This window comes from Phyllostomus hastatus, unplaced genomic scaffold (assembly GCF_019186645.2).
Source record: "Phyllostomus hastatus isolate PE091 unplaced genomic scaffold, TTU_PhHast_1.1 phas_contig_1, whole genome shotgun sequence".
NCBI lineage: Eukaryota > Metazoa > Chordata > Mammalia > Chiroptera > Phyllostomidae > Phyllostomus > Phyllostomus hastatus.
The window spans coordinates 24,197,443-24,220,580 of NW_025333498.1; the positions used below are offsets into that span (position 1 = coordinate 24,197,443).

Genomic DNA, 23,138 nt, shown 5'->3' on the forward strand with positions numbered 1-23,138 from the left:
TACATATGAATATATTTGATTACTATTTATGTTGAACATTTTCTTTCAAGTTTAGAGGTCACTGGAAACTCATAAAAACTTCCCACAAGCCCTAGCCAGTGAGGTATATATTTTCTTAGTGATACTTAATAACTATATTTAATAATATTGATCATTTTTATCTTACATATGCAGTGAATATTTTTTCAAGTGTCTTTTCTTATTTAAGTTGAATCTGGAACATTTTCTAATATACATGAATTTTCCAGTCAAAATCCCAGCAAGATTTTTAGAGATATCAACATGCTGGCTCTAAAATTTATGGAGTAAAGCAAATGAATGAGAATAACAAAACAATTTTTAAAAAGAAGGGAATGCACACTATCTCATCTCAAGACTTACTGTAGCCCTGGCTGGTGTGGCTCAGTGGATTGAGCGATGGCCTATGAACCAAAAGGTTGCGTTTGTTTCCCAGTCAGTGCACATGCCTAGATTGCAGGCCAGGTCCCCAGTTAATATATCTCTTGTACACTGGTGTTTCTCTCCCTCCCTTCCTCTCTCTCTAAAAGTAAATAAATAAAATCTTAAAAAGTTATACTTACTATAAAGCTATAGTAATCAATATAGTGTGATAATGGGAAACAGTATAAATACATAATCAGTGTAACAGAATGGAGGCCCAAATAGGGCCACACAAACATGGCTGATTTTTGACAAAAGCGCAGAGAAAATTTAATAATGAAAAGGTAGTCATTTAAGAATAGTGATGGGACAGTTGGATGTCTGTATGCAAAATATTGAAGTTCATTCTCTTACCTTATGCACAAATTTACTCAAAATTAATCATATACCTACATGTAAAATATGAAATTATACAACATTTAGAAGAAAAAATACGTGAATTTTTTGTGACTTTGAGGAGTTAAGCAAATAACTGTTAGATACAACACCAAAACCAATATCCATAAGAGAAATAATTTGTTAAATATGACTTCATCAAAGTTCTTGATAAATGTGATTTTATCTTACACTGAAAAACAGTGAAGAGGACAAAAAACAAGCCACAAAAGGGGAAATAGTTTTCAAATTACACATCTCCCAACAGATTTTTATCCAGAATATTAATAAAGAACCTACTTGTAATTGCTTGGGGGAGGGGAGTATAATGGGACAAATGGTAATGAAGAAAAATACAATAAAGTTTAAATTAAAAAAATAAAAAAATTTAAAAGATTGTATTAGGAAAATATAAATAAATTGTATTTCTCATTTTTCTAAAAAATACCCCTACAAACTCAACAATATAAAACAACTCAATAGAAAATTGGGTAAAATGAAATACACAAAGGGCTCTTAAAGCTCAACAGAAAGAAAAAAAATTAAAAATGGGTGAAAGACAACTCCTCAAAGGAGACATACAGATGGAAAGATAAGCATAAGAAAAGACATTCCACATCATATGTCAACAGGAAAATGAAAAGTAAACGCTAAGACACCACTACACACCTGTTACAATAGCCCAAATCCAAAAGACTGACAACACCGAAATGCAGAAAAGATGGGAGCAAGAGCAGCTCTCACTCATTGCTGGTGGGAATGCAAACAGTACAGGCACTTTGGAAGGCAGTTTGGTGATTTTGTATAAAACTAATCTTACCATATGACTTACCAATTGCATTCTTTGGTATTCACCCAAAGGAGCTGAAAACTTATGTCCATGTAAAAATCTGCACATGTATGTTTCTAGAAGCTTTATTCATGATTGCCCAAACTTAAAGCAACCAAGATGTCCTTCAGTAGGTGAATGAATAGATAAAGTGTGGTACATCCAGACAGTACATATTTTTCAGTGCTATAAGTAATGGACTATCAAACCACAAGAAGACATAGAGCAATCAAAGCATGTAACTAAATGAAAGAAGTCAATCTGAGAAGGCTACATACTATTTGATTTCAAGTACATTACATTGTGGAAAAGGCAACACAGAAAAAAGAGCAGCTGTTGCCAGACGTTAGGGTATCGGGAGGAGGAATGAATAGGTGGAGCACAAAGGATTTTTAGAACAGTGAAAATTCTTTGTATAATGCTTCAATGATGAAGACATGTCATCATACATTGTTCTAGCCCCATAGAATGTACATCAAGAGTGAACCTTAAGGTAAACTGCAGTTCATCAGTTGTGCCAAATGTGCCCCTTTGGTGGGAGATATTGATGAAGGTATGCACATGTGGGATGCAGAGTATATGGTAAATATCTGTACCTTCTTCTCAAATTGGTACTGTAATATGTAATTCTGTAGTTTAATCAAAGAATAGGGCTGGAGTCATTGACATCTATGTTAATAATAAAGTCCTAAGGGTGCTCTGCTTGGTCAGGAGCAGCAGGAAGAACAGATGAACAATAAGCTTAGGGTAGATCTCTAGGGAATCATTTGATCAAAAGTAAAGCATCAAGAACTTTTGTGGACATGGTATTTAGCCGATAGAGTGTTTATTGTTTTCAATTATTTGACTCCACCCATTTATATTACCTATAGACACCTAATTGTATTTGAATTTGTGATCCATGACTTTCTGAAAGAACAGGGAAAGAAGGAGCCTGTGAAATGGCTTTTACAAAAGGGCATACAAGGTATGAAAAAAACAAGAGGGAGAGGTGTCACAACACCCTGGGACTGAAGGAAGAAAAATGAAGTTAACATTGTCAAATACCCCTGAGAGAGCCAGTCAAGATAAGGACAGCAGGCCATCTGTGCCTTTAAAGACAGCATGCTCTGTTAAATGGGGTTAGAAATCAGATCGCACTGTGCTGAGGAGTGACTGGATCTTAGAAATTGGAGATAATGCTTGCCGACTGCTGCTATGGAGAGTTTGAATGAGTTGGAGAAGAGAGAAATTGAATGGTATTGGCGGTGAAATCTAGTGAAGAGAGAGGTCAGTTTGTTTTTGTCTGATTTATTTTTTGGATAGAAGTTTGCAGATTGTATATACATTGAAGAAAAAGGACCATCAAAGAAGAAAAAGTTGAAGATAAAGGACAGAAAAAAGTAACCAATGGCAAATCCTCAGCATCAGTGATAGGAAATAAAATCAAACACAGCCTTTGCCATTAATAGCAAGAAGGACTCCTGATCCTTTAAGATTGGAGGAAACAAAGCAAGAACGTTGACAGATGTGGACTCTGATACGTGAGAGGATTGAAAGGATACACAAGCAGTTTCCACACAATGACCTCAATTTTCTTGTTAAAATAGCAGGTGCACTGAGGGCAAAGGGGAGAGACTGTGTGGTTCAAGTGGAGTGATAAACTTTTGAAATAGTGGCTGACCACAGTCAGAGGGGAAAGATTAGTGAATGCTATTGAAGGTCTAACTCAGATTAGAAACCATCAATCTACAGAGTGGTATAATTGGCTCCTGCAGCACTCACAGTGCTTGGGTGTAAGAAAAGAGAAAATTCACCATGGTATAGCTTCAAGATTGCATGTATAATGTAAGAAAGGACAGCCTGTAGAACAGTAAAGGCTCATGTCCAAGCTAAATTCTGAGAAATACCTGGAGAACATGAAAAGATCCAAGTTTTATTGAATTTGAAGAAACCATTAGAGGAACAATTGCTAATTTCATGGGGTAACCTAGCATCATTCCTGACTTAATCTTGTGTTTTTATTTTACTTTAATCTCTTTCCTTAATTTTCTCACCGATTTTGGATTCACTCTTATTTTTTAAGACACATTTTATATACAAGGTTAGATATAAGCAAAAAGGAGGAAATTAAAAACATACAGACAGTCAAACAGGCGAGTTTCAATTAATCAAGGGACGCTGGAACTTGCAGTGTCTGTGTTGAGTTTTGGTTGACAGCAAGATGCTCTAGATGATTAGGAGGTGATGGATATGGAATGGATATTTATTGAGGTTGCAGAAATTAGGTTGTAACAGTGCTTCTTATCTTGAGATAATTTTGTCCTTAAGGGACACTGGGCAGTGTCTGGAATCATTTTTTGTTTACGCTACTAGAGGCTGGAGAGGTACTGATGTGTAGTGCCAGGGATGCTACTGAACATACTATAATGCTGAGGAACATCAATAGTGCTCAGTTGGAGAAAACTGGATCAGATAAATTATGAGACAGATGGAAAAATGAAAATGACCAGAAATCATCTGGAGAACCACTGAAAATAGGGAAGAGAAGAAGGAACTACCCAGAGCATCAGCATTCTAGGTGATGAGAAATTCAAAGATGTGTATTAGCAAGTGATGGTTTGTGAAAGAATGAAGAGTCGCCAGTTTGGAAGAGTCCAGGGGGAAGTGGCTTAGTGGTACACATTTTCAAATGATTTCTGGGTTTACCTTTTTGTCAAGCAAATTTAGGGAGAATGAAAGCAAGAAAGTCATGCTTTAATTACCTTTAAATAAGAGTGTCTAGTTCTTTCCTTCAAAGTCTCCAGAAAACTGAATTAATATTGGCTTAGAAGAAATATCTCTCAGACATAATGACAAGACTTGAGAAGTCTTCTTTTTCTCCATAAGCTTTTGTCCACACCCCCGAATCTCTTATTTTTATTTTCTTTTGGTTTTCCCTAAATAGACAATACCAGTTGCCTTCTTATGGATGACCTTTTAGAGGTCACACAAAAAATACTCTCTGCTTTGGTTTAATTAGATAGACCCTCTAAATATTGGTGACCTTTACTGTGTACTTCTTTTATTAATCTATTACTGGACTTTTATTTCCTTTAGATAATATGCTGTTTATGATACCTGCCTTTTGGAAGATTGAAGGAGTTGCAATATTTAATAGGTTTTCAGATCTCCTAATCCAAATTGTGTTAATTTGGATGACTAGATATTTCTGTCATATTGACTTATTAACAATGAAAAATAACTGATTTAGCAAATTCTTCTGTTACCAAATCGGCTAACTCTTTCAATTGTACCGCGTTAAGTCAAAGACTAAATGAGTTTTAAGGTAATATTAATTTATGTGGTGGGAGACTTCCTCTCATGATGGATATGTAGGTAAACATGGCTCACCTCCTCACACAACCACAGCAAAAATTACAACTGAACTATAAAACATCTATCACTGAGAATTGTTAGAAAACTGAGCTGTATGGAAGTTTGACAACCAAGGAATTAAAGAAGTCACATTCATTCAGATGGGTAGGAGGGGCTAGAGACAAAGAAATATAGAATGGGTGGTCCCACATCTACATATGGTAGATAAAACTTGGGAGGATATCTCAGTAGTGAGGGATTCCAGCCTCACACCTGACCACCCAGCCCAAGCTTCCAGGGCTAAGAGGGTAAGTCCCCATAACTTCTGGCTGTAAAAACAAATGGGGGTTGAGATGGCAGAAGAAATTGCAAGATTTTCAGGCATCTCCTCTTAAAGAGTCCTCAGTGGATTTAGGACTTATACAGACTTGCTCTGGCTGGGCTCTAACACCAGGGTAGCAGCTTGAAGGGCACCAGTGGCATATGGGGAGAAATTAAGAAGTGTGGCATCAGGGCGAATGCCGAGAGACAGCTTCCTCCCAGACAAAAATCCAGAGGCCAGGCAGTGGACACTGTTCCTTTTCTGAGCCCCCCAAAACGCAGAGCCACAAAGTGGCAACACCAAATCTGAAAGTCCATCAACCTGGTTCACACGGCTTACCACACCCAGGCGATTAAGGCTCTGCCCCATCCAACTCATGGGTGTTCTTTTCTACATTAGGCCATGCTACTAAGACAGGGAGTCAAAGCAACTCTACTTAATACATAGAAACAAATACAGGGAAGCTGCGAAAATGAGAAGACAAAGAAATAAGGCTCAATGAAAGAATAGAACAAAACTCCAGAAAAAGAACTAAACCAAATGGAGAGAAACAATCTATCAGATGCAGAGTTTAAAACACTAGTTATCAGGATGCTCCAGGAACTCATTGGGTACTTCAACAGCATAAAATAGACCCAGGCAGAAATAAGGGTTACCCTAAGTGAAATAAAGAAAACTTTATAGGGAATCAACAGTGAAGTGGATGAAGCTGAGAATCTAATCAATGATTAGGAACACAAGGAAGAAAAAAAACATTCAACCAGAACAGCAAAATGGAAAAAGTATTAAAAAATGAGGATAGGGTAAGGATCCTCTGGTACAACTTCAAATGAACCAACATTTGAATCATAGTGGTGCTGGAAGGAGAAGAGAAAGAGCAAGAAAGTGAAAACTTATCTGAAAAAAATAATAAAAGAAAACTTCCTTAATTTAGTGAAGAAAATAGAGATAAAAGTCCAGAAAGCACAGTAAGTCCCAAACAAGAAGGATGCAAAGAGGACCATACAAAAACACATCACAATTAAAATACCAAAGGTTAAAGATAAAAAGAATCTTAAAAGCATCAAGAAAAAAGCAGAGAGTTACCTACACAGGATTTCCCATTAGATAATCAGCTGAATTCTCAAAAGAAGCTTTGCATGCTAGAAGGAACTTGCAAAAATTATTCAAAGTGACGAAAAACAAGGACCTATAATCTAGATTACTCTATCCAGCAAAGCTATCATTTAGAATGGAAGGGCAGATAAAGTGCTTCTCAGAAAAGGTAATGCTAAAGGAGTTCATCATCACCAAGCCATTATTATATGAAATGTGAAAGGGACTTGTTTAATGAAAAGAAATCAAAGCTATGAACATTAAAATGGCAATAAATTCACAACTATCAACAACTGGATCTAAAAAACAAACTAAGTGAACAAGCAGAACAGAAACAGAATCACAGATATATAGATCATTTGGAGGGTTACCAATAAGGAGGGTAAAGGGAGAGAATAGGTAAAAAGGTGCAGGGATTAAGAAGTACAAATCAGTAGGTACAAAATAGACACAGGGATGTTAAGAATAGTATAGGAAATGGAGAAGCCAAAGAACTTATATGCACAACCCATGGACATAAACTAAGGGGGTACTGCCAGAGTGAATGGAGGGTACTGGGATAAGGGAGCAAAAGGGGAAAATTGAGACAGCTATAATAGCATAATCAATAAAATATACTTAAAAAGTAAATAAAAGTATAAAGTAGTCCTGTGACCAAAAGAATATTTATGTGCTGGGTTTATTTATAGTTTAGATAGGTTGCAAAAAATTAGCAGGGTTGTCTGGGTTATAAACACCTCCAAACTCCTGTGCTCAGCAGCTAATGTTTCACAGAAAAATTCCAACCAGGTTCTCATCAAAAGAAACTTGATAATTCATTTGTTGATCATCACAAACCAGATGAGTTATTTTAACCAAATCTCCATATACTTTTTAGTAAATCAAATATGCAAGAGAAGACATAGGTCCTTTAAAAAATACTGTGCCATGCAAATAAGGGAGTATTTAAATAATTCTCTGGTCTTCAATCTCAATACTCCATGTTCTCTTAAAATGATGACTGATGATAAAACAACAACAAAATATATATATATATACACACATACACTTCTAGCACCATGTATCATCTATATGTATTGTCAGTAGTCCTTAACTACTTTAAGTTTATAATATTCAATGTAAAAAATGAATTGATTCCTCCTCCACATACATAGGTGAATAGTTATAGTCTTTACCCCTTCAGAAGGTGAATGGACTAATCCACATTCAATTGTATGTTTCTTTATTGCAAACAGTTTGATAATATTTCATGTGCATGTAGTAAATATATTACCATTTAAAAAGTGTCTTTATGGTGAAATTGAGAAAGACAAACACTAGTTATTATTTTACATAAATTAGCAACATTCACCTAAAAATGATGTAGGAAACATAACAATAGTTATTATATTTCATCATACTTGTTTTTAGTTGGTACTATGTGGGCTAAAGTAATATCTACTTCTTCAGTGTAAATTATGCAGTTCTGTCATTAGGCTTATTTTAAAACTCCATCCCTCCTTACGTTCTATATTCCCTTTTTTGCTTCCTGTTTCTTCACAGCAGTATCACCACCTAACATAATGCATAATTAACTTTGGAGTTTTTATGCCTGTGTGTTTCTACCCCATAAAATGTCATTTTCTCTAAGGGAAGGATATTGGTATATTTTATTCAATGCTGTTGCCCCCATGCACATACTAAGTACTTGATGAACACTTGTTGAATGATTGTAGTTATCTAAATTAATTTAACCACTTGTCTGATGGCACAATTTAAATAAAGGGTGTCTTCACTGGCTTTTCAAAAATAACTTTGTTATTTTAATTACTTGTTTTAACTTCGTAAGATATCACCTTTTAAAAGCTTTTCACAAGAATCACAGTACTGGGTAATTCCATTTCAAGTACAGTCTGGAAGCTCTTTACTCACTCAGCTACCGTGTGAATATGGATTCTGTAGGTGTTTACAGCATTTGATTCCTTTCAAACTTATATGTCCTTCTAAGTTATTGGAGAAATAATTTATCTCTCTGGTGAACCTAATAAATAAGTTGAATGTACTAGATTAAGAAAAAATCTAAGCAATGATCATTTTTGTTCTTTTCATAGGTGTTTGTATAAGTATTTTCTACAACATTAAATTTGCAGTTGTAGCAAAAAAGAAACTTTTCCTTCTTAGAATCTCATATTACTTACTTGTGTTGTACTTGAAGAGCTACTTTAATAAAAGATCAGTTGTAAAGGTCAGTTGTGGGTTGTGATGGAGCAACACTCCATTGGTATAACTCTCAGCATTCTAGGCTAGTAAAAGCCATAATATAAAAAAGTGAATAATCCCCAAATCATTCCCATTGGGCTTTAGAATTCATTGCATGCCCTTTTAAATCTAGCTTGCCCTTTTAGTTAAGTATGTCTTGTGTTAATAATAAACTTAATATCTGAGTAACATATGGTTGGACAATTCTTGAGAACAGGAAACATCTCTTGCTCATTTGAAACACCCAAAGCAGTCAGCCCATTGCCTGACATATGGTATGTTCCAGGCAAATTTGAATGAATACACCCTTAGATCAGTGACAAAAAGATTCAGACAAGGAAGAGAAGCATGAATAATGCAATCAAAATAAAAGGTCATCAATATTTTTTCTTTTAAAATTATGAATATGTTGATATTGGGTCCCATAATATAAAGAAGTCAGAAATCATCCACTTAAGCCATTTTATTAGGGTGGACCATTTTAACCTAAATTGTAATTCAAACCTCAAATGAATATTTTACATTAGTGTATTATTATAATGAGCTGTTTAATAACAGTAGACTTATTTTGTTTTTTGACTCTAAACAACTTAGAGAAGGTCCTTAATTATTCTTTTGTTCATTTATACCATCATCTTATTGCAGGAGCATTTTTAACAAAATCAGAATTTCTGTGACTGTACTTGGGAAAGTCAGGAAATCTGATTCAAAGTATTTTAGAAGAATTGAAGATTAGCTATTTTTCTAAACTATGTGTGTATATGTGTGCATGTTGTAGCCAAAGAAACAAAATAAAGGAAGAAATCTGCTAACTAGGTGAACATTTCTTAATAATAATAAAATTTTATAGGGATGTCTAATATTTATTTCATGTTATGTAAAAAGTGCTACTCTTTTAAAAAGTGAAACTAATTATAATTTGGTTCTCTACTAAAATATTTTCTTTTAACCATCCCTAATTGAACCAAATAATACATTTATAGTATAATGAAATTTTTAAAATCTTGAGGAAATTTTGATAAATATGTATTTTTAAAAAGAGCATTCTCCTTATATAATTAGACATTAGCAATACAAATTTGGAATAGTTACAAAGTTATAACTCAGATCTGTAAAATAAAATAATAATGTAAATAATAATGTGTGAACTGCTGACCTTGAGATCTCACGAACTCCAGTGTCTTCCTGAAGACTTCTATGCCTCTGAAAACATCTTTTCAGTCTGTTGATAGCTCCTTATTTTTTCCTTAAAAAAACAGATTTGTTTCAATGTTACATAAGGTTATATTTTCAAAGAGTAAAGGTGACTACAAAGTATAAATATGACACAGAGAAAAATCTATAGAAATCTTGGAATATAAATAAGGCATTAGATATGGAACAGGATAATTGCACTATGTATAACTTAGTGCAGAAAGAATATCCACCCTAGAAGAATGTTGTACATTATGAATCATAATCACTTTCATTCGTTTTCCTGTTATTTAATCAAATATTTCTATGAACAAAGAGTTAAAGTCCTTCTATCTTATTAATCAACATTATGTTGGATTTTAGTAACTTCCTAATTTCTAGAATATTCATATGTTCAAGATCCACAAAACTCAAGGAAAATTAACCAAAATGTTATAGCTCAATAGTTAGTGATGATCACAATGAACATTTATTACATTATTTTGGTTTACTTAAACAATTTAATTCTAAAATTAACTCAAATATTTATATATTCAGGTTTTAAGGTAACAGACTTTAAGAAAATAATTTAAACAAAAATGCTTTAACATAAACATGAATTAAGAAAAATTTTGTTTTTAAAATTCCAGTACCATAATTCAAATGATAAGTGCCATAATTTGAAGAGGTGAGGAAATCCTAGTAGTAATTATATACTTTTATTTTTCCACACTAAAATGTATATAATCACTTTTTCTAAAGAATTAATGAGCTTTCCATTCTAATACATTAGGTCATGTCTATATACAATGTAAAAATTTTCCTAAAAAATTATGTAGAAAACCTTGGAAACTGTGGTTCATTTATTGTGTTTCTACAATAGCCAGAAATGAACTGTCACTCATTATAGCCAATAACAATAGCTACTGTAGAAATACTATCCATGCGTTATGTGAACAAAGAAATAAAGTCTGAGCAAGCAACTTGTGCTGATGTCATGCAAGTATAATTAAATATCAAAAATCTTTAAGAAAAAATATCTCAGGAAGATTGTGTTTCCAGGAGCCTCTTTCTCTTTTTAAATTTTATGTGTATTTATGTGGGTATGTACAGATACATGGATTTAGAACAAACTGGAATATCTAGTACAACAGTAGCCATGTTATCAAGTTGTGGTTGGAAGTGAAGAGCTAAGAGGTTCCTGAGTCCAGTTCCATTCTTTTAAATATCTAAAACTCTTTTGAGAATATTGCGCTCAAATGATGACATGATGAAGACCACAGAAGCAGTAACTTGCATCTCCTGTTGCACTCATTTTGAAGAATAGCTCAGCCTGCATCACCTTCTGCATTCATTTTGAAGAATAGCTCAGCATATAGCTTTTCTGTCTTCTCTGTTAATGATACATATCCTGAGCTTGCAAGTTAAGCAATTAAAAATCAAGCATGTTAACAGATCTCTACCTGCTCATAATGTGTCTGTTAAATACAAACTTAAAAATATTATTTACAATGAAAACAAGATACTAAAAATAAAGTATATGCTTCATTAAATATATTTATAAATGTCATTTATAACTTGTGTCAAACTTTTTGTTAATGAAAGTTAATTCCATATTATTTAAATGTCATTTTTTAACTATTGAGGTATCATTTAAGATTTTATCACCCCAAAATAAATTTTTGCTCCTATAAAAAAGTGGGGAAATTGCTATCTAGTTCAGTTTCCCTATTTTACAAATAAGAAAACTGACTACTGTATATTTGTGACATGTAGCTAAATCTACAGAAAGAAATTAAGATTTTTGACAACCTAGTGTTAAAATTACAAACATAATTGTACTTTACAACTAAATAAATGAAATACTTTATTTAGGCATGTAAAGTAGTCTATCGAGGGAAGCAAAAGTATTGAGAAATCTAAGGATATAAATTTATATACCTTTATTTAACCTCTAATTTAGACAGAGGCCGAGGGACCTTTGGTGTTGAAAAAAAGGGTACTCAAACTGTGACCTGTTCCAAGGTCAAGGACACAAAATATATTTTATGGACAGAACTGACCCTACCTGAGGCCAGTCAAGCCCCTGGTAGGGAGACCATCACAAAGGAAGAAGAACTGAAAGAACAAGTTATAGCCAATGCAAAGTCCAAGAATTGGGGATATAAAGACTGATACTAGTTCTGGGCACAGTGTGCAGTAGTTGATGCTCAAAACCATTGCAATCCAGCACTTTGGTCTGTGGATGTGACCTGGAGACACCGGCTATGTGAAACTGTGTGAGGAAGGGTGGGAGCACGTGTGTGAGAGAGAGGATTTAAAGAGCTGCAGTGCTAAGGTCTCTAGGTCAATAGCAGTTGCTCTGAGACCCAGGCAACTGTGCAGAGGAATAACCCTAGATAATGTACCTCAGGAAGATCCAGGGGCTGCTACTTTTCTTTGACAAGCCTTCTGGGCACATCAGTAGAGGACTACACAGGATTGGTGGAAACTGCCACTTTCCTGGAAACCCATGTTTTTAAGGTGATCACAGCCTGAGTTGATATTCTCAGCATAGCCTATTATACCACTACTGGAGTGGGATCCTGGTTCCATGGATGGTCTTAGCAGTGATAAGTGACATCTGGGACAGATTTGCAGATAAGTATAATCATCCCAGGTACTATGAAAAATACCCAAAGAGGGTGAAGTTTGTAGAATACTAAGAACATACACACTAAGGTAAATGTGATGCTATTTGCCCTCACAAATCTTTGTGTGTGTGTGTGTGTGTGTGTGTGTGTGTGTGTGTGCGCGCGCGCGCACACACTCATTAAAAGAATCCTGGTTTCTGATAGAGTCCTATAAAATAAACTAGATAAAAACCTGCCTTATTACTTAGAAATGTACACCTAACATTTATAGTTTATACCTGGTCTTTCCTAATAGTAGGGGTTCAATGGAGAAATTCCCTGAGATCCAGTTTTTCACTTTTAGAAAGTCCTGCAATTCTGCGGGGCTAGAGAGAATGGCGAACTTCACCTCTCCTTGTTCCCTGCCTCTTGGCTTTCTGGTTGCTCCCAGACATTACTGCAAATCATCCTATAAATGCCAGCAGCCATTCAGAATGGCAAGGGTCAGGTCATTCTTCCGTGTTTGTCAACATTTTCTCTAAAGGGCACCTTTTATAGGTCAGGGAGATACAAAGCTCTCATTGGCATGTTTTATCAATAGTCATGCTAGACTTCACTGAGGTTACTGAAGGTCACACGTCAGTAGTAGGTGTGAGCGAGCTATCAGATCAGCTTGTGTTATTTTTAATGGATGATTCAATGATTAGCTCTAAGGAAATAGAACTTCTTTAAAATATTCCTATCTTATTCCTGCCTTCAAAAATAATCTTTCTGGCAAATGCTGGGTTTTCAGAATAAACTTATTCCAGAATTACAAAATTTGAGACACTCCCCCTCACACCCCTTCTAAGCTGATCGCTTCTGCTTGGCTGGAAGCATGACTCATATCAGTATGTGAACATAAATGAAAAAAATCTGAAATTGCCATTCAGTGTTTCTAAGGTGATAAGACTTTAAAGTTCAGTACAATAGTTTAATTGCATTTATTACTGCATCTCAAAATACAGTATTGCATAATGAGTATGCCTACAACCGGCAAAAACATCACTCACTCTGAAGGACAGTTTCCTGACTAAAGGAGGCCTAGAGCCAATAAATCTGGCAGGAAAGATGAATCTGCCATGTAAAGTTTGACCCCCTTTTTTTTTAAAGACAATAAAACCCCACTGACAATCACATCAGTTCAATTTAGAATTATTTCATAAATAACAATACCATTCCAATTTTAAACAGTTACACACGTGCTGAAGCGCAGCTCTCAAAATACATGCAGCTACTAATTCACTCCTTTAACAAATGAAAAATGAATTCCTATTTTTCTCTAACATGTGTTGAACTATATAATAAAGCAGTATCACTTGGCCAAAAGAGTTTCTAAAATGATGGCAGGACTTGGTCACTCTATTTCAGTAAAGTGGATGAGTTATTGAAACAAACTCATTCAACCCCTCTTAGGCTATCTATATACCAGGTAGTCACCGGCAAGTCTTCCGCTCAAGTCAGCTAGCTGTGTTTGAAAGTACAAAAATTTCTCTAAAATTGCTCAGATATATCTCTGTGAAGGTACAGGAAAAAAGCTTAACTGGGAATTTGTAAGAATTATAAGAGAATCTAGGTGAAAGTTTAGGCAACAGTAAAAACCCCAAAGGTATAGATAATTCCCCCCAAAATTATAAAGTAGCAAGACTGAACCAAGAAGGTGTGCAAACTTGACTAGACAGAGTATCATTAAAGGGACTAGAAAGGTGTTCCGGTTTCACCATCACAAGGCCAAGCAGGATCAGCAGGGTGCAAAAGGCTTAAAGAAAGAACCTTTACAACACAAGTCTTCAAATTGTTTAGATCACACACTTCGCCAAACCAAAAGCTTCTTGACCTCTACACATTGTTCACGCATGCCACTCACGTCCACACTTCCCCATTCACCCAGTGTAGGGCCCATCATTCATCATAGTAGTCTCTCCCTTGCATATACACTCACCTAGAAGGCATTTCTCTCTCTTCTTCAAACCAGGGTGACAAAAATAAAATCACCCAGTTAAGACCAGCTGTCTTCCTTCTATGAACTTGCCCTTAGTATCTGAAGAGATTATAACTAGAGAAAATACAGGATATTACATTGCTGGCATAACTAGTGATATATGATAGAGACCTTCAAGTGGGCCCCCTGACCATCTTACCACGTTTCCCTTATTAATTCATGCTTCAGCTCTATGGTATCACTAGAAGAGGCATCTTTGCTTCTTTTCAACTCTTCAACATTTCTTCCCATGTAATGTCTCTGAGTTTATGATATGGCTTCTAAGAAAATTGGAAGAACCATGATTCAATTTCCTCTTCTCACCATCATATCCTGTACATCCTTGATATGTATTATAATGGAGAAACTGTTCTTTCTCTAACCAAAGGCCAACCCCTTTCCTCTCATCAATTTTAGGTCTTTGTTACTTCAATTACCCCCTTTCTCTCCTTCACTGTCATTTTTTCTTCATATTACTGGACAATTCCCATCTGTCTACAAATATGCTGTGATGTTTCCCAGCTTAAAAAATTTTCTTTTACATCAGTTCCTTATCTCACTTATTTTTCTACTCTAATTACATTTTTTTTAATTTTTACTTTTGATTCAATGATTTTAGAAAGAGGGGATGAGAGGAGAAAAAGAGAGAGAGAGAAACATTGATGTGAGAGAGAAACACTGATTCGTTGCCTTCGTCACACACCCAAGGACAGAACCTGCAACCCAGTCATGTGCCCTGACCGGGAATTGAACTGGCAACCTTTCATTTTGGGGGATGACACCCAACCCACTGAGCCACACTGATCAGGGCCCCAATCCATTGCATAGCAACTTCCCCAAAGAGTATTCTCCATTCTCCGATAAAATTCTATACTGAACTCCCCCAAATTAGGCTTCATTTTCACAACTCCACTGAAATTGTATTATCAAGTCAGCAGTTAAATTGTATATTGCAAAATTCAATGGCAAATTTTTAGTCCTTATCTTCCTTATGTCTCAAGAGAGTTTGGCAATATACAATTACCAGCCCTGGGTGGGTATCACAGCTGGTTAGAACATTGTCCTGATATGCCAACGTTGCAGGTTTGATCCCCATTCAGGGGATATACAAGAAAATTCAATCACTGCATAAATAAATAGAACAATAAATCAATGTTTCTCTCTTCCTTCCTCTATCACTAAAAAATCAATTAAAAACAATAATAATGAAATAAATAGGCATCCCTACTTCTATATCCTAACACTGCTTTATTTTTTCTTCACAGTACATTTATGATAATTTATGACATCATATTATTTACATATTTGCTTTTTTATTATTTTTTAATCCTCACCCAAGGATGTATTTATTGACTTTTTTGGTAGCGAGAGAGAAACATAGTTATGAAAGACAAATATCAATTTATTGCCTCTCAGACATACCCCAACTGAAGATTGAACCCACAACCTAGCTTTGCCTCCTGAACACTCCAACCAACTGAATAACTGAGCTACCCAGTCAAGGTTTATTTATCTTCTCGACCACTGACATAAAGATCATGAGGGCAGAGATTTTATCTTGTTGAATGAGTATATGTAAATACCTATTGCTTGGAAATTATAGAAAAAAGTGAAATTGTACCCAAAGTTGGTAGGAGTATAAGTTTTGCTGCTTTTCTGAAAAAGCAATATACCAATATAAATTCTCCCACCCTAAGAAATCTATCCCACATAAAGTAAAGCATCAGTGTGCAAGGACATTTTCAAAAGAACTTGTATTGCAGCCTTGTTCATAGTATCATAGAAATGAAGCTGAAACAAATGAACATTCATGGGGAAAGAATGATTAAAATGTGATACATCCATACCTTGGAATATTATGCAGCCATTGAAAAGGATATAATAGGGGTATAATAAATAACATGGGTAATTTTCAAGTATTGTTCAACTAAAAACCTTAAGATGAAAAATGTATATAATCCAGTTTTGATAAAAAATTTTGTTTGAATATGTTTATATGTTTGTGATTATGATATTGAAAGAATGTAAAGGAATCTAAACTAGGTAAATGAGAGTTCCCTATTAGTGCAAGAGATGTGGATGAACGACAAAGGGAGAATAGAGGGAAAAGCCAAGCAAAACAAAACAAGAAAAGGAAAAAGAGAGGAAGAGAGAAAAGGAACATTAAACAAATTCTGTGATAGGATATTTATGACCTTACATAAAAGTTCATGTGCTTCTACATGAAAGAGAATTATTCAGGGAAATCAATTTTGAAGCCCAGGATGGTTTTTGGACACTGGGTCCAGAATTTTTTTCAGGCAGAAACTAATTTTTAAATATAAAATTGATCACAGAGTTCCTTAATTTCACAGAGAAAATAGAGAAATATTACTAGAATTGATCAGATTCCCAGGAAATGCACACATTCTTACACATGGTCCTAGGAACACAGCTAAATTGCAGACTAGGTTAGTCAGTGTACTTTTATGTTCAGTGGCAGAAAATAGAAATCACACCTAAAAAAAGAAAAAGCAATATCCACTGAGAGGAATAAAAGATCTTTACAACACTTGTTCCCTCAACTTTTTTAAAGAGTTTGTTTATTTATTTTTAGAAAGAGAGGAAGGAAGGGAGAAAGAGAGGAAGAGAAACATCAATGTGCAAGAGTAACATTGATTGGTTGCCTCTCACAGGCCCCCAACCCATGCCCCAACCCACAACCCAGACATGTGCCCTGATTGGGAAATGAACCAGTGACCTTTTGGTTTGCAGGACGTCACCCAGCCCACTCAGCTACACCAGTCAGGGCTGTTTCCTCAACTTTTAATGAAGCAGCCTACAGTATGTACCTTAATTGTTATGATGAGGGGCATTTTTCCTCTTGAAAACCAGTTACTGTCCTGCAGGGTAGAAATGCCCAAATAAAGTGTTATGGTTGCTGGGGTTGTCTTGAAAACTTTCATCTTTACAAAGAAAAAGAGGAACAAGTCAGACTTTCTGTAATGTAACACTATGTCTTTATCTCCTCTGCTACAATAAGAGGTAAGAAGACTCAAAAATATTCCTTCATAAAGTGCTCAGCACCTAGCATTTAATAAATGTTTCCATGCTTTTTCCATATTTCAGAAACGCTGCATGCTGTGGAAGATAGAAATGGGTCCATATAGTCATGTAATTAATCTGTACCCAAATTGGTCTGCTTTTAACACCATGGAGCACATTGTGCCAATGTTAAGTACAAAGTGTGGATAAAGGAAAGAGGGATTCATTCTGAATGTTGTATGATAGAATTTCATTATAGAGGTCTATCTGGATATAGACTTCATAATAGATGACTTTATAATCAAGTGATTTTACCATAAGGTGAACACTGAATGAACCCTGATTGTAGATGTTTAAAAATGTGAGTAAAGAAATGCAGCTTCAATACAGCTCAAGAGAAATATTAGTCATATGATAATGTAGTAAGTGCTTGGTCTCTAGACTACCAAAAAACGCAGTTTGACATCTTTCTCCTGTTTTTTTTTTTCTTACCTCTGTGACTTTGGGCAAATTACTTAACATCAGTTTCTTCATCTGTAAATGGGCATGTGAAGTCTGGTTTTGTATTTTGTAGGAGAGACAAGTATGGCATTTAAAACATATGACTCACAGCAGATCTTAAGTGTACTCGTTCTCTTTATTAACCAGTAAAAAAGGTACAAAATATGATAGGATATTTATAAATTTTAAAGGCAATTACCTTGAGACATTTCATTATCACTTATTAAGAATTTTTGTGCAGTGTTGTTTTAATTTTTTTAAAGATTTTATTTATTTATTTTTAGAGCGGGAAGGGAGGGAGAAAGGGAGAGAGAGAGAAAAATCAGTGTGCAGTTGCTGGGGGCCGTGGCCTGCAACCCAGGCATGTACCCTAACTGGGAATCGAACCTGCGATGCTTTGGTTCGCAGCCCACACTCAATCCACTGAGCTATGCCAGCCAGGGCTTAATTTTTTTTTTATTTGGATCTTCATGTTTATTAACTACGGGATTAAAATGAATTGTTAATGTGTACTATGGGTCACTGAATGTTTTTCTTTTTCCCATTTTTTTTTCTGGTAACGCACTCTTCAGCTTTTTTTTTTCTTACTACAAGAATGGGTAAATAAATGAGATCTAGCCAATCAAAGGACCTCATCCCTTGGCCACAGTGATTGGTTCAGTGAAGGCATGTGACCTATGCCAGGGTTATGAGTCAGGGCTCAGTTCAGAACACAGAGTCAATGCTAGGTGGTGGTCCAATGAATAAATTTCATACAAGGAACTAGTTATTAGGGTTTCATAAGAGCTGAGATGTCAAACAAAACAGAAAACAAAGGACCTCAGAGATTAGCAACATAGGAAGATGTTGACACTCCTCTAGCTGGAGGCACAAAAGAAGGAGTGATGTTACCAGAGCTCAAGACCTGAGGCTCACTGGTGGGAACCCGACCTCCAAGGAAGCTGCTCCATGGGGCGTGGGGCCACAAAAGCAAGTTCTTACAGCAAGGGCTGGAACCATGGAGAAGGTGCAGTGGCCAATGGAAATACCACCTGAGGCATGAATGAGTGGCCTGGAATATTCTGGTTTATCTTTTCATTCTGCCCTCCCCTGTCCTAGTGGTGACTGGCCGAATCCATATGGATTTCAATAGACAAGGCAGTCAAGAAATGCAATTTTCAAAGGAAGGGCAGAGACTGGATCTGAACACAAGTGGGTACACAGCTAACACATTAAGATACTCTTCACAAAGGCAGGAGATATTTCACCATGTAAACTGTTGGATCCAAGGATGAAAGTGTCTGCTCCTTGGCTTCAAAAACATAGTGCTAGGAGGATGTATATGTCTATATGGAGAAAGATATTTTCAAAAGATCATTAGGGAACACCATAACCACACAGGTAGTAGGAGTAAATGAGGGCCCCCCACTGTGAGGGCAGAGCCAAGTCTTGAGGAGTTGGGGAGAGTGCTGAAGTTGTCATTTGAACCCCAGATCCATTTTGCCTGGTAGGACCTCACCCCTGTCTTTCTCAGTTACATGTACTAAGATCTCTCTTTCTTTGTTTAAGCTAGATTGTATAGAGCTTTTTTCACTTGCAATAAATTATCTTCACTAATTTAACCATGATCACTAACTGAATATTTTAAAGAAGTGCTAGGAGAAATGCCAAGTATTATCAGTAAAAGAAATGAAAGAATGGATACAGTCATGTGTTACCAGTAAAAGAAATTAAGTGAAGGTGGTTATGCTGCCAGGTCTTAGTTGACCATAATATTGAATGAATTCTCTCTTTTTTCTTTTTCTTTTTAAAAAAGTTAGATGAGCCCTGTCTGGCATAGCTCAGTGGATTGAGTGCAGGCTGCGAACTAAAGCATCGCGGGTTCGATTCCCAGTTAGGGCACATGCCTGGTTTGCAGGCCATGGCCCCCAGCAACCGCACATTGATGTTTCTCTCTCTATCTCCCTCCCTACCCTCTCTAAAAATAAATAAATAAAATCTTTAAAAAAATTAAATGTATTGAGGCTTAGGAATCTCCAGGACAACTTTAAAGGTTCCACCATCCAAATCATAGGGGTGCCAGAAAAAGAAGAGGAAGAGCAAGAAATCATAAACTTATTGGAAAAACAAAGTGAAGGAGAACTTCCCCAATCTGACAAAGGAAATAGACTTCCAGGAAGTCCAGGAAGCTCAGAGAGTCCCAAAGTAGTTGGACCCAAGGAAGCACACACCAAGACACATTAAAATTATACTATCCAAGATTAAAGAGAAGAAGAGAATCATAAAAGCAGCAAGAGAAAAGGAGACAGTTACATACAAAGGAGTTCCCATAAGACTATCAGCTGATTTCTCAAAAGAAACCTTGCAGGCAAGAAGGGGCTGGAAAAAAGTATTTGAAGTCATGAAAGGCAAGGACCTACATCCAAGATTGCTCCATGCAGCAAAGCGATCACTTAGCATAGAAGGGCAGATAAAGCGCTTCCCAGATAAGGTCAAGTTAAAGGAGTTCTTATCATCAAACCCTTATTATATGAAATGTTAAAGGGCCTTATCTAAGAAAAAGAAGATGATCAAAAGTATAAACAGTAAAATGACAACAGACAACTATCAACAACTGAACCTAAAAACAAAAACAAAAACTAAGGAAACAACTAGAACAGGAACAGAATCACAGAAATGGAGATCACATGGAGGGTTATCAGCAGGAAGGGGGAGAAGGTAGAATGAGGAAAAAGGTAGATGGAATAAGAAGCATAAATGGTAGGTAGAAAATGGACAGGGGAAGGTTAAGAATGGTATAGGAAATGGAGAAGCCAAAGAATTTACATGTACAACCCATAGACATGAACTAAGGGGGGGAATGCTGGTGGGTGGATACAGGGCAAATTGGAATAAAGGGGAGAAAAAAAATAGGACAACTATAATAGCATAATCAATAACATAGACTTAAAAATGTATTGTGATGACATTATTTAATAAGATCATATAGGTTTTGAGTGTAAAATTCATAGAAATATATCATAGAAATGTACACACTCTCTTTTATCTTAAAAAAATAAACTTAAATAATAAAATACAAAAAAAAACTAATTTCTGACAGTCTTTAAAGATAGAAGAGCCAGTTGATTTCCTTGATTCATGCCCAGTAATCAGACTACAAAAAGAATGCAGATCAATGCCAGATGGAGGCTATCAAATAACAACTGGCCACAAAGAAACAAAAAATGTATTTAAAGTTAAGCTGCAGCTACAGTATGTGGAATGGTAAACAGAGCAGTTTTATCCTCCTTTATTCTGTCTTAACAATCAAGGAGAGACTCTGTTATTTATTTTTTAAAATAATGTAGGTAATTATCCTTCAACCATTTGGAAAAAAGCTAAAGGAGGCCTGATCAATGCTGTCTTTATTGTACTGAACACTAATGTTTCTAGCTTCTCCTTCTTTCACATCAAACAATATCTTTAAAATGTTTCCTTTTCTCTACATGTTCACCAACATTTATCTTATCTTTTGATTACAGACATTTTGACAGGTGTGAGCTGATGTCTCATGGTGGTTGATTTCCATTTCTCTGGTGATGGAGTAAGGATGTTGTGCATCTTCTCATGTACTCGTTAACTATTTGTATATTTTCTTTGAAAAATTCTGTTTAGGTCCTTTGCCCATTTTCTTATTATTTATTTGTTATAGAGTTGTATGTGGTCCTTTTGTATTTTGGATATTAACCCCTTATCAGATATATGGTCTGCAAATATTTTCTCTGTTCTGTAGGCTGCCTCTTCATTTTGTGAATGGTCTTGTTTGCTGTGCAGAAGCTTTTTAGCTTGATGTAAGTTCTACTGTTTGTTTGTTTTTTTTGCTATTGTTGCTTATATTATTAGTGTCATATCCAAAAACTTGTTGCCAATAAAGACATCAAGATTTTCCCTATTTTTTCTTGTAAAAGCATTATAGTTCAGGTATTACATTTAAGTCATTCATCCATTTCAAGTTAATTTCTGTGAATGTTGAAGACAAGGGTCCATTTTCATTCTTTTGCTTGTGAATATCCAGTTTTCCTATACAATTTATCAAAAACATTTTCTTCTTTCTCCACTGAGTATTTTTGTCTCCCTTCCAAAAGGAAGGTGACCATACATGCATTGGTATATTTAGGGGTTGCCTTTTCTGTTCCATTGACCAATGTGTCTTTTTTAATGCCCGAATCATACTGTTTTACAATTGCTATAGCTTTGTTATAGTTCAAACTCCGGATGAGTGATGGCTCCAGATTCATTCTTTCTTAATGAAGCATATTTTAAAATAAATTTAAAAATATTATCGAACATTTTAAGGGTTCCTTAATGCATACATATTGCAGACTAAGTTTAATCCTCATGTGAGATTAAATAAATCACTTAGTGTTGAAATAGAGTCAAAGGCAGTAATATTTTTATATTAGGAAGTTTTTTCAGTTTATCATATAGCAAGGCAAAGAAAAATGGGATTATTTTGATATGTACTCATGAGGAATTGAATGTAACTTCATATTTATTATCAATTAAAAACTCCTAATAGAAGGATACCTCCTTAAGTAGAATAAAGGATATCCTACATCCAAACTACAGGAAGCATTTCCATTAAAAGAAACAAACAAACAAAAAAAAACTATGCCTTCCCCAGTGCCAAACACAATCTGCTAGAACACAGGTTTAAAAACCTCATTCATAATAGGCACAAAATATTTTTAAAACTTAGGGACTCAGGATGAAAAGTGAACTGGAAAAAGAAAAGCACAAATCTCAACTGTGGGTATGATATCAGTTAACTATAGAAAGGTATCTGTCATACCTGGAATGGAAAGGTCACATGGTAAAGATATCAATCTGCCTTGTAGCCCAAATTAAACTCTAAATTAAATGTAATTCCAATGGCATAGCAATGGTTTGTTTAGAAACTTAACAACATTCTTTTAAAATTCAAATAATCGTGTGAGGATAACTCAGAGAGTCTGGTAGTGGACTGTGTTTGTAGGAGTGGGTTAGGAAAACTGGGGACTCCTATGTGAGATAATAACACTTGAGTCATCATACAGCACTACTGTTAGTGTAAGAATCATCATCCAGATCATGGCATAAAAGCAAATCAGACACTGACCTTTCAGTATGTGAGAATTAACTTAAGATTAAGAACACAACTTTAAATCAGTAGAA

At 35.4% G+C, this 23,138-nt stretch overlaps 1 protein-coding gene across 1 annotated transcript in view; it reads right to left on the minus strand.

Moving 5' to 3' along the window:
- The window catches only part of CSRNP3 (cysteine and serine rich nuclear protein 3), a 197,354-nt gene that overhangs the window by 137,760 nt on the left and 36,456 nt on the right, over window positions 1-23,138 (minus strand). Inside the window, exon 3 of the mRNA XM_045860726.1 lies at window positions 9,793-9,882. The gene's annotated coding sequence lies outside the window, so the exon portion shown is untranslated. The remainder of the gene's footprint in view (window positions 1-9,792; window positions 9,883-23,138) is intronic.